At 46.8% G+C, this 12,244-nt stretch overlaps 1 protein-coding gene across 1 annotated transcript in view; it reads left to right on the forward strand.

Annotated features, from left to right (window-relative positions):
- LOC122556265 (kyphoscoliosis peptidase-like) overlaps window positions 1-12,244 on the forward strand; it is a 131,088-nt gene that overhangs the window by 64,985 nt on the left and 53,859 nt on the right. The window lies entirely within an intron of this gene.

Genomic DNA, 12,244 nt, shown 5'->3' on the forward strand with positions numbered 1-12,244 from the left:
TCTTAGCTTTCACCATATCCATGATCACTCAATTGACACTGTCTTCTCTGACTTTGAATTTAATTTCCACTTCACTTTGTAATACTGTTTGTGCATAGTCAGGATTAGACTTACATCCAATTCCTTCCTTCCCATCTTGTGGCAGATCCCAACACCAGACTTTAAGCAAGCTAGGACTTTATCCTAAGAAATTATACAGCTTTGCCCAAGATGTGTCCAGTTTCACATCCAACTGAATTGAAACTGATCTTTGAAAACTTCAGGAGAAAAAAACATTAACCCCCCTCAACCTGTCCACCCCTCTCCCCCACTCCAACCTCTCACCCTCACAACGCGCAGCCATCCACTCCTTCCGTTCCAACCCCAACCTCACCATCAAACCGGCGACAAGGGAGGCGCAGTGGTAGTTTGGTGCACCGATCTTTACACCACTGAAGCTAGACGCCAACTCGCGGACACCTCCTCCTACTGCCCCCTTGACCATGACCCCACCTCCCACCACCAAACCATCATCTCCCAGACCATCCATAACCTCATCACCTCGGGGGATCTCCCATCCACCGCCTCCAACCTCATAGTCCCACAACCACGCACCGCCTGTTTCTACCTCCTGCCCAAAATCCACAAACCCGACTGCCCCGGACGACCCATTGTCTCAGCCTGCTCCTGCCCCACCGAACCCATCTCTGCTTACCTCGACACTGTCCTGTCCCCCTTAGTCCAAGAACTCCCCACCTACATTCGGGACACCACCCACACCTTCCTCCTCCTCCATGACTTTTGCTTCCCTGGCCCCCAATGCCTTATCTTCACGATGGACATCCAGTCCCTATACATTTCCAACCCCCATCACGAAGGCCTCCAAACCCTCCGCTTCTTCCTCTCCCACCGACCCAACCAGTACCCTTCCACTGACACCCTCCTTCGACTGACTGAACTGGTCCTCACTCTTAACAACTTCTCCTTCCAATCCTCCCACTTCCTCCAAACCAAAGGAGTAGCCATGGGCATCCCCATGGGCCCCAGCTATGCCTGCCTCTTCATTGAATATGTGGAACAGTCCATCTTCCAGAGCTATACTGGCACCACTCCCCACATTTTCCTCCGCTACATCGATGATTGTATTGGCGCTACCTCGTGCTCCCACGAGGAGGTTGAACAGTTCATCCACTTTACTAACACCTTCCACCCCGACCTCAAATTTACCTGGACCGTCTCAGACTCCTCCCTCCCTTTCCTAGACCTCTCCATTTCTATCTTGGGCGACCGACTCAACACAGACATTTACTACAAACCGACCGACTCCCACAGCTGCCTAGATTACACCTCCTCCCACCCTGCCCCCTGTAAAAATGCCATCCCATATTCCCAATTTCTCCGCCTCCGCTGCATCTGCTCCCAGTAGGACTAATTCCACTACCAAACAACTCAAATGGCCTCCATCTTCAAAGACCGCAATTTCCCCTCTAACGTGGTCGACGATGCTCTCCACCGTATCTCCTCCACTTCCCACACCTCCGCTCTTGAGCCCCGCCCCTCCAATCGCCATCAGGACAGAACCCCACTGGTCCTCCCCTTCCACCTCACCAACCTCCGGGTACATCGTATCATCCTTCGTCATTTCTGCCACCTCCAGACAGACCCCACCATCAGGGATATATTTCCCTCCCCACCCCTATCAGCATTCGGGAGAGACCACACCCTCCACGATTCCCTTGTCAGGTCCACACCATCCAGCAACCCAACCTCCACCCCCGGCACCTTCCCCTGCAACCGCAAGAAGTGCAAAACCTGCGCCCACACCTCCCCCCTCACCTCCTCCAAGGCCCCAATGGATCCTTCCATATCCATCGTAAATTCACCTGCACCTCCACACACATCAGTTACTGTATCCGTTGCACCCGATGTGGTCTCCTCTACATTGGGGAGAAAGGTCGTCTACCTGCGGAACATTTCAGGGAACACCTCTGGGACACCCACACCAACCAACCCAACCGCCCTATGGCTGAACACTTTAGCTCCCCCTCCCACTCCGCCAATGACACGCAGGTCCTTGGCCGCCTCCATCACCAGACCCTGGCCACACGACGCCTGGAGGAAGAGCGCCTCATCTTCCGCCTAGTAACCCTCCAACCACCGGAATGAATGTAGATTTCTCCAGCTTCCTCATTTCCCCTCCCCCCACCTTATTTCAGTCCCAACTCTCGGATTCAGCACCGCCTTCTCGACCTGCAATCTTCTTCCCAACCTCTCCGCCCACACCCCCTCTCCGGCCTATCACCCTCACCCTCACCTCCTTCCACCTATCGTATTCCCAGCACTCCTCCCCCAAATTCCCTCCCCCCCCACCTTTTATCTCAGCCCGCTTAGCACACCAGCAGCATTCCTGAAGAAGGGCTTATGCCCGAAATGTCGATTCTCCTGCTCCTTGAAAGCTGCCTGGCCTGCTGTGTTTTTCCAGCATGACATTTTTCACCTTTGAAAACTCCAGTCAATCCAAGCAACACCTCTCCAATCCCATCCTACAGGTGAGTCCCTGAATGCAGAACCTTGTTGTTGTAGAACATAGAACATAGAAGAATACAGCGCAGTACAGGCGCTTCGGCCCTCGATGTTGCGCCGATCCAAGCCCACCTAACCTACACTAGCCCACTATCCTCCATATGCCTATCCAATGCCCGCTTAAATGCCCATAAAGAGGGAGAGTCCACCACTGCTACTGGCAGGGCATTCCATGAACTCACAACTCGCTGAGTAAAGAATCTACCCCTAACATCTGTCCTATACGTACCACCCCTTAATTTAAAGCTATGCCCCCTCGTAATAGCTGACTCCATACGTGGAAAAAGGTTCTCATGGTCAACCCTATCTAAATCCCTAATCATCTTGTACACCTCTATCAAGTCACCCCTAAACCTTCTTTTCTCCAATGAAAACAACCCCAAGTGCCTCAGTCTTTCCTCATACGATCTTCCTACCATACCAGGCAACATCCTGGTAAACCACCTCTGCACCCGTTCCAGTGCCTCCACATCCTTCCTATAGTATGGCAACCAAAACTGCACACAATACTCCAGATGTGGCCGCACCAGAGCCTTATACAACTGCAACATGACCTCAGGGCTCTGGAACTCAATTCCTCTACCAATAAAAGCCAGTACGCCATATGCCTTCTTCACCGCACTATTTACCTGGGTGGCAACTTTCAGAGATCTGTGTACATGGACACCAAGATCCCTCTGCTCATCCACAATATCAAGTATCCGACCATTAGCCCAGTACCCCATCTTCTTGTTACTCTTACCAAAGTGAATCACTTCACACTTACCTACATTGAACTCCATTTGCCACCTTTCTGCCCAGCTCTGCAGCTTATCTATATCCTGCTGTTGCCTGACACATCCTTCCTCACTGTCAACAACTCCACCGACTTTCGTATCATCCACAAACTTGCTCACTCATCCTTCTAGCCCCTCCTCCACGTCATTTATAAAAATGACAAACAGCAACGGTCCCAAATCAGATCCTTGCGGAACACCGCTAGTAACTGCACTGCAAGATGAACCTTTACCATCAACTACTACTCTCTGTCATCTTCCAGCCAGCCAATTCCTAATCCAAACCTCCAATGCCATACCTCTGTATTTTTTGCAGTAGCCTACCATGGGGAACCTTATCAAACGCCTTACTAAAATCCATATACACCACATCTACCGCTTTACCCTCATCCACCTCCTTAGTCACCTTCTCAAAGAATTCAATAAGGTTTGTGAGGCACGACCTGCCCTTCACAAAACCATGCTGACTATCCTTGATCACATTATTCCTATCCAGATGTTCATAAATCCTATCCCTTACAATTCTCTCTAAGACTTTGCCCACAACAGAAGTGAGACTCACCGGCCTATAGTTACTAGGGTTATCCCTACTCCCCTTCTTGAACAAGGGAACCACATTTGCTATCCTCCAGTCTTCTGGCACTATTCCTGTAGACAACGAGGACATAAAAATCAAGGCCAATGGCTCTGCAATCTCCTCACATTGCTTCCCAGAGAATCCTAGGATAAATGCCATTATGCCCAGGGGACTTATCTATTTTCACCCTTTCCAGAATTTCCAACACCTCTTCCCTACATACCTCAAAGCCATCCATTCTAATTAATTGTGACTCAGTATTCACATCGGCATCAATGTCCTATTCCTGAGTGAATACTGACGAAACGTATTCATTCAGTGTCTCCCCAATCTCTTCAGCCTCCACACGCAACTTCCCACTACTATCCTTGACTGGACCTATTCCTACCCTAGTCATTCTTTTATTCCTGACATACCTATAGAAAGCCGTAGGGTTTTCCCTAATCCTACCAACTAAGGACTTTTCATGTCCCCTCCTTGCTGCTCTTAGCTCTCTCTTCAGATCCCTCCTGGCTACCTTATAACTCTCAATCACCCCTATTTGAACCTTCACGCCTCATCTTTCCATAGGCCGCTCTCTTCCCTTTAATAAGGGATTCCAATTCCTTATTAAACCACGGCTCCCTCACATGACCCTTTCCTCCCTGCCTGACAGGTACATACTTATCAAGGACACTCAATAGTTGCTCCTTGAACAAGCTCCATATATCAATTGCGCCCTTCCCTTGAAGCCTACTTTTCCAAGCCACGCATCCAAAGTCGTGCCTCACCGCATCATAATTTCTCTGCTCCCAGATATAACTCTTGCCCTGCACTGCACACTTATCCCTCTCCATAATTAGAGTAAAAGTCACCGAATTGTGGTCACTGTCCCCAAAGTGCTCACCTACCTCCCAATTCTAACACCTGGCCTGGTTCGTTACCCAGAATCAAATCCAGTATGGCCTCACCTCTTGTTGGCCTGTCTACATATTGTATCAGGAAACCCTCCTGCACACATTGGACAAACACCGACCCATCTAACAAACTAGAGTTATAGCTTTCCCAGTCAATATCTGGAAGGTTAAAGTCCCCCATAACAACCACCCTATTACTTTCACTCTTCTCCTGAATCATCCTCGCAATCCTTTCTTCTACGTCTCTAGGACTATTAGGAGGCCTGTAGAAAACTCCTAACAGGGTGACCTCACCTTTCCTATCCTAACCTCAGTCCAAACTACCTCAGATGGCGAGTCTTCATCCATCGTCCTTTCCACCGCTGTAATACTATCTTTGACAAGCAATGCCACACCTCCCCCTCTTTTACCCCCACCTCTGACCCTACTAAAACATTTAAACCCTGGAACCTGCAACAGCCAATCCTGTCCCTGTTCTACCCATGTCTCCGTAATAGCCACAACATCGAAGTCCCAGGTACCAACCCACGCTGCAAGTTCACCTACCTTATTTTGTATACTTCTTGCATTGAAGTATACACACTTCAAGCCACTTTCCTGTTTTCAGGCACCCTCCTTTGAGATCGATGCCATGTTCCTAACCTCCCTACACTCCAGGTCCTGCACCCTAAAGCTACAGTCTAGGTTCCCATGCCCCTGCAGAGTTAGTTTAAACCCCCCCCAAGAGCACTAGCAAACCTCCCGCCAAGGATACTGGTGCCCCTCAGGTTCAGGTGTAGACCATCCTGTTTATAGAGGTCCCACCTTCCCCAGAAAGTACCCCAGTTATCCAGATACCGGAATCCTTCCCTCCTGCACCATCCCTGTTGCCACACATTTAACTGTTCTCTCTCTCTGTTCCTCGACTCTCTATCACGTGGCACCGGTAACAAACCAGAGACAACAACTCTGTTTGTTCTAACTCTGAGCTTCCAAACTAGCTCCCTGAAAGCCTGTCTAACATCCTCAGCCCTCTTCCTTCCTATGTCGTTGGTGCCAATGTGGACCACGACTTCTGGCTGCTCCCCCTCCCCTATAAGGACCCGGAAAACACGATCAGAGACGTCACGTACCCTTGCACCTGGGAGGCAACATACCAAACAGAGTCTCTCTCGCCCCCACAAAACCACCTATCTGTGCCCCGAATTATCGAGTCCCCAATAACTATTGCTCTGCTCTTCTCCACCCTTCCCTTCTGAGCAACGGGGACAGGCTCCGTGCCAGAGGCCTGAACTCCATTGCTTACCCCTGGTAAGTCGTCCCCCCCACAAGTATCCAAAACGGTGTACTTGTTCTTGAGGGGAACGGCCGCAGGGGGTCCCTGCACTGGCTGCTTCCTCCCAATCCCCCTCACTGTCACCCATCTGTCTGCAATCTTTGGAGTTGCTACTTCCCAAAAGCTCCGATCTATGACCCCCTCTGCCTCCCGAATGATCCTAAGTTCATCCAACTCCAGCTCCAGTTCCCTAACACGGTCTTGGAGGAGCTGGAGATGGGTGCACTTCCTGCAAGTGTAATCAGCAGGGACGTCCATGGCATCCCTCACCTCATACATGTTGCAAGAGGAACCTTGCACTGCCTTCACTGCCATCCCTCTAAAACCTTTTTTAAAAAAAACTAGGTCCAAGAATAGAACAAGCAAAATGCAGCACTTACCTATTTACCACAACGGGTCTTATTTTAGGTTAGAGGAGGAGGGCGGGTGGGAGGCACTACCTCTGTAGTGCCTCGGGTTCCTCTTAAGCTTGACCTCGACATTCTCGTCTTGAACCATTTCACAGCTAATGCTGCTTTCTTGCACTCAATACCTGCCCTACCCTGACAATGAAGCCTTTCTTTTATTCAGGTAGCATCTAAATTTCTTGATCTGTCCATGTGTCTTGCATAGTTGTTCATTGGTGTTTCAGTCTATATAGTACATGTACTTAAAACTGTTCCTTGTCCTTCTAGACCTGTTTGATGTACACTATCCTCCTTCCAGTACCTCTCCTCTATCATCTGACTGAGTGGAACTGGAACTGCCCTCATCTAGTTCCATTCACATCTATCCCAGTGTTATCTGGAAAAGCTTCTTTTCTGCTCTTGAACTGTTACCTCTGGTGTCCACAGAAAACCAACTTGGCATCCTCCTCCTATTTGCCACCTACAGGCTGTTCTTGGGCAATAGCATCTGAAAACATTTCATGTGCACCCAGCTCTATCTCACTATTGACTGTTTTGACTCCTTTAGTGTTGCTGAATCATCAGAATGTTGATCAATGTTCATTACCTGCTGCACAGATGTTTACTGGGAAGGCTGAAACTTTTGCTTTCAGTTCTATTGCAAACTGTCTGTTTCTGTTTCTGTGTCTGACTGACTTCACCTCTGTCTTAGCTCGTGCGTTCATGCCCTCCTCACCTGTAGACATCACTATTCCAACACACACCTGGCTGTTTTGACATACCCTCCAACACCTTGAGTCCAGCTAAAGCTTTGCTTCTTGTGTAGGTTAGGTTAGGCCATGCTAAATTGCCCATAGTGTTTTGGGATGCATAGGTTAGGTGCATGAGTTAGGGGTAAATGTAGAGTAATAGGGTAGGGGAATGGATTTGGGTGGGTTACTATTTGGAGGGTCGGTGTGGACTTGTTGGGGCCAAATGGCTTGCTTCCACACTTTAGAGATTCTAATCTATTCTATGAAATCTATAAAGTTATTGTCATTCAGGAACTTGCTTTCTAAACACGCTTTGAAGGTGCCAGTGTTGGACTGTGGTGTACAAAGTTAAAAATCACACAACACCCGGTTATAGTCCAACAGGTTTATTTAGAAACACTAGCTTTCGGAGCGACGCTCAACCACCTGATGAAGGAGCAGCACTCTGAAAGTTAGTGCTTCCAATAAGCCTGTTGGACTATAACCTGGTGTTGTGTGGTTTTTAACTCTGCTTTCTGAAGAAGAGGAATATATTGCTTCGAGCTTTTCATTTCCGTGAAAGTGTAATGTTTTTCTTAACATCAGAGAGTCACTTTGAAGATTAAGTTCAAAATTTCATTTCCAAAAAAGGTATATGTCATCAGCTAGATGGTCAAATAGCTGTCTGGGCAGAATACCAGCTGTAGAGCAAGGCAATAACATCTACACCTTATTAAAGCTGGAGACCTTGACATTTTAAAAGTTTCTAAACCTGATGTCCTCAAAGAATTTTGACCAGCTGATATAAAAACTACAAGTGCATACCTTCACAGCCTGCTGAATATTCAAATCTTTGAGAGACTCATGCCATAACTCAGCCACATGACTCTGGCTATCTGAGCCTATCCAGACTAACCTTTCAAGAGACTGATTTTAATGGAGCTACAATGTATGTTTTTACAAGCTTTTCCTTTGTTTTTAATTGGTAAAATTTGTCACAATTATATAACACCAGAACTACTGATTTTCAAATGTGAATGTCTAGTTTAATATCGGGACTAAAACTTTAATAGACTAAAGTTACTTTAATAAGTGACAAAACCACACATTTAAGATGGACAAAGGCCTCAGCAGGTACCAGGTGGCCTGCTGCTTCTTAGGGCTGGGGACCCAGGTGTGATACCAGCCTTAAAGTACTGTCTGTATGGAGTTTGGATATTCTCCCCATACCTGTGTGGGTTAAATCCAGGTGCTCTGGTTTCTTCACCCAGTCCAAAGATGTGCAGGCGGATTAACCATGGTGTGCATATCTGGTCTCCCTCCAATCGGAAGGCTGTTGTGGCACTTAAAAGCATTCAGAAAAGATTTACGAGGATGTTGTCAGGGTTGGAGGATTTGCACCAGAGGGAGAGGTTGAATAGGCTGGGGCTGTTTTCTCTGGAGCGTCGGAGGCTGAGGGGTGACCTAATAGAGGTTTATAAAATCATGAGAGACATAGATAGGGTAAATAGAAAAGTCGTTTCCCTGGGGTGGAGGAGGAGTCCAGAACTAGAGGGCAAAGGTTTAAGGTGACAGGGAAAAAAAGTTAAAAGGGTGGTGCGGTGTATGGAATGAGCTGCCAGAGGAAGTGGTGGAGGTTAGTACAATTACGACATTTAAAAGGATGGGTATATGAATAGGAGGGGTATGGACCAAGGTCTGACAAACGGGACTAGATTAGTTTGGGATACCTGGTCATCATGGACAAGTTGGACTGAAGGGTCTGTTTCCATGCTGTACATCTCTATGACTCTAAATTGTCCCCAGTGTACAGGGACCTGCAGGCTAGGTGGATTTACAGGGTTACAGGGATAGGGTGGGGGAAACTGGGTCTGGTTGGAATAGTCTTTGGAGGGTTGGTGCAGACTTGATGGGCTGAATGTTCCCTTTCAGCACTGTCAATATTCTTTGATCACCTAACCCCACAGCTGGCTGAGGTTCAACGTGGGTTTGAGGTGAGGCACCTGGGCTGAAATTAAATATTCATCCAGAGGCAACAATCCCAGTCAATTCTGCCAAGTAGGAATTAAAAGGCCATCATCTAAAATGCACCATCATGACAATTTTTCACATGTTGGAGATGATACCAAAGATGCGGTATTAAACTCTGGCTGAGAATTTTCTCCCTTTGTCTCTCAAGAAGAAAATAGTGCCTCATAATACAATTGGAATAAAGTAACAATGCACTGAGAACTCAAAGGAGAATTGCAATTTTCTCTAATGCTGACAGTCTCAGAAATCATCTGATCAACTGTGGTCTCAGGTTAAACCCTACTACCTCAAGTGACCCAAAAGAACTTTGTACTGTTATGACACAGGGACAGCAAGCCAGATCAACTCAGACTCATTAAACTTGGATCCATAACCCAGTGAAATCAAAACATTTGATGGACCTCAAAATCACCCCGTTGCTCCTAAGAATCACAGCTTTCAGATGCTGTGTTTATTACTCAAGCAAAAAATGATCAAATGCATTGAATCTATACAGTGTAGAAGTAGACCATTCGGCCCATTGAGTCCACACCAAACGTATGAAGAGCATCTCACCGAGACGCAGCCCCCTACAATCCACCTAACCTACATGTCCAAGGACATTGTGGGCAGTTTAGCATGGCTAATCAACCTAACCTGCACATCTTTGGACTGTGGAAGTTAACCGGAGCACCCAGAGGGAATTCACACAGACATGGGGAGAACATGCAAACTCCACACAGACAGTCACCTGAGAGTGTAATTAAACATGGCTGCCTGGAGTTGTGAGGCAGCAGTGCTAACCACTGAGCCATTTATTCCATAATGTATTACTAATACTTTAATAGAGCAAAGCTAAACAACAAGGTAATGTAACTAATGACTATAAATAATTTTTCATCGTAATCCCCACATAGACAGTCAGAAATGCACAGTTAAAAAATAAATTAAAACAAGATAACCAGGTAGATAGGATAGTGAAGAAGGCATTTGGTATGCTTTCCTTTATTGGTCAGAGTATTGAGTACAGGAGTTGGGAGGTTATGTTGTGGCTGTACAGGACATTGGCTAGACCACTGTTGGAATATTGCGTGCAATTCTGGTCTCCTTCTTATCGGAAAGGTGTTGTGAAACTTGAAAAGGTTCAGAAAAGACTTACAAGGATGTTGCCAGGGTTGGAGGATTTGAGCTATAGGGAGAGACTGAACAGGCTGGGGCTGTTTTCCCTGGAGCTTCGGAGGCTGAGGGGTGACCTTATAGAGGTTTACAAAATTATGAGGGGCATGGATAGGGTAAATAGGCAAAGTCTTTTGCCTGGGCTCAGGGAGTCCAGAACTAGAGGGCATAGGTTTAGGGTGAAAGGGGAAAGATATGAAAGAGACCAAAGGGGCAACTTTTTCACACAGAGGGTGGTACGTGTATGGAATGAGCTGCCAGAGGAAGTGGTAGAGGCTGGTACAATTGCAACATTTAAGAGGCATTTGGATGGGTATATGAATAGGAAGGGTTTGGAGGGACATGGGCCGGGTGCTGGCAGGTGGGACTACATTGGGTTGGGATATCTGGTCGGCATGGACGTGTTGGACAGAAGGATCTGTTTCCGTGCTGTACATCTCTATGACTCTAAGATAAGAGTTCTAACTGGCCACTTTGATAATCATTTCAAAAAAATGAGTACCAAGTCTTTCTGACATTTCTTAAATGATGTGCTGTATCACAGGCACGTGGGATTGTATCTTGGTGAATTCCTAAGTCAGTAGTCAATGCAAACAGCTTTCAGCAGGCTCTGAGGAATATTCACATTTCTTATAAACTGTGATACTTTTCTCAGAACACCCAATAAACTGAATGTAAAAGTCGAGAGAGGAAAACTCAAAAATATATCTTTCCAGTCTGGCAATTTCTGAACATACAGCCTTCTGCTTTCAAAAAGCAGTCAAAACCACTTCAGTCCATGGTTTCTTTGTTCACTGTATTTGGTTAGCTCGCACTACCCGCTCCTTGATTGACCAACACAACAACCAAGCAGCTGTCAGTCTTTGAGCATCTTGGTGCTAAAATCTCTTCAGTGTTCTTAAAACAATAATTAACCTGCAATTATCTTTCCAAACCCATTCCCTTGTGCAAACATCAGTTTGTTCAAATTCTCTTGTAAAACAAGCTGTTGTTCAAAGTTCAAAGTCTGATTCTCAACTTCAGATCATAGCTAGGAGGAAAGATGCAGTTGAAGAGGCTTCTTGCTTTGTTGGGCAGTAAGAGGACCACTCTGTCGTTAGAGCTTAAAAATGTGTTGCTGGAAAAGCGCAGCAGGTCAGGCAGAATCAAAGGAGAAGGAGAATCGACGTTTCAGGCATAAGCCCTTCTTCAGGAATGAGGAGGCTGTGCCCAGCAGGCTAAGATAAAAGGTAGGGGGGAGGGGCGTTGGGAATGCGAGAGGTGGAAGGAGGTTAAGGTGAGGGTGATAGGCCGGAGAGGGGGTGGGGGCGGAGAGGTCAGGAAGAAGATTGCAGGTCAAGAAGGCGGTGCTGAGTCTGAGAGTTGGGACTGAGAAAAGGTGGGGGAAGGGGAAATGAGGAAGCTGGAGAAATCTGTGTTCATCCCTTGTGGTTGGAGGGTTCCTAGGCGGAAGATGAGAAGACATGGGGAGAACATGCAAACTCCACACAGATGGTCACCCAAGGGTGGAATCAAACCCAGCCTCTTGGTGCTGGAAGGCCAACCATTGAGTCACCATGCTGCCCTCATTAACTTTCATAACAAAGGTTTTCTTTGTAAACAACAACACATCTTTCCAATTTTTAAAGAAAATCATTTTCTTTTCATTAACGTATTTTTAAAATCTCTGTTCTTATCTTTGTTGGAATTCCCAATAGCTGACTTGCTAAATCATAAAAAAAACTAAGGGTAGCCACACACTAAATTCACGCAACACCAAAGGTTACAAATGAATTACTCCCACCTCTTGAATACCTTTATAAATGTTTTGATACA

The sequence above is a fragment of the Chiloscyllium plagiosum genome, unplaced genomic scaffold, assembly GCF_037043375.1.
Source record: "Chiloscyllium plagiosum isolate Xiang-an unplaced genomic scaffold, Cpla_swu_hap1 HiC_scaffold_13, whole genome shotgun sequence".
Classification (NCBI taxonomy): domain Eukaryota; kingdom Metazoa; phylum Chordata; class Chondrichthyes; order Orectolobiformes; family Hemiscylliidae; genus Chiloscyllium; species Chiloscyllium plagiosum.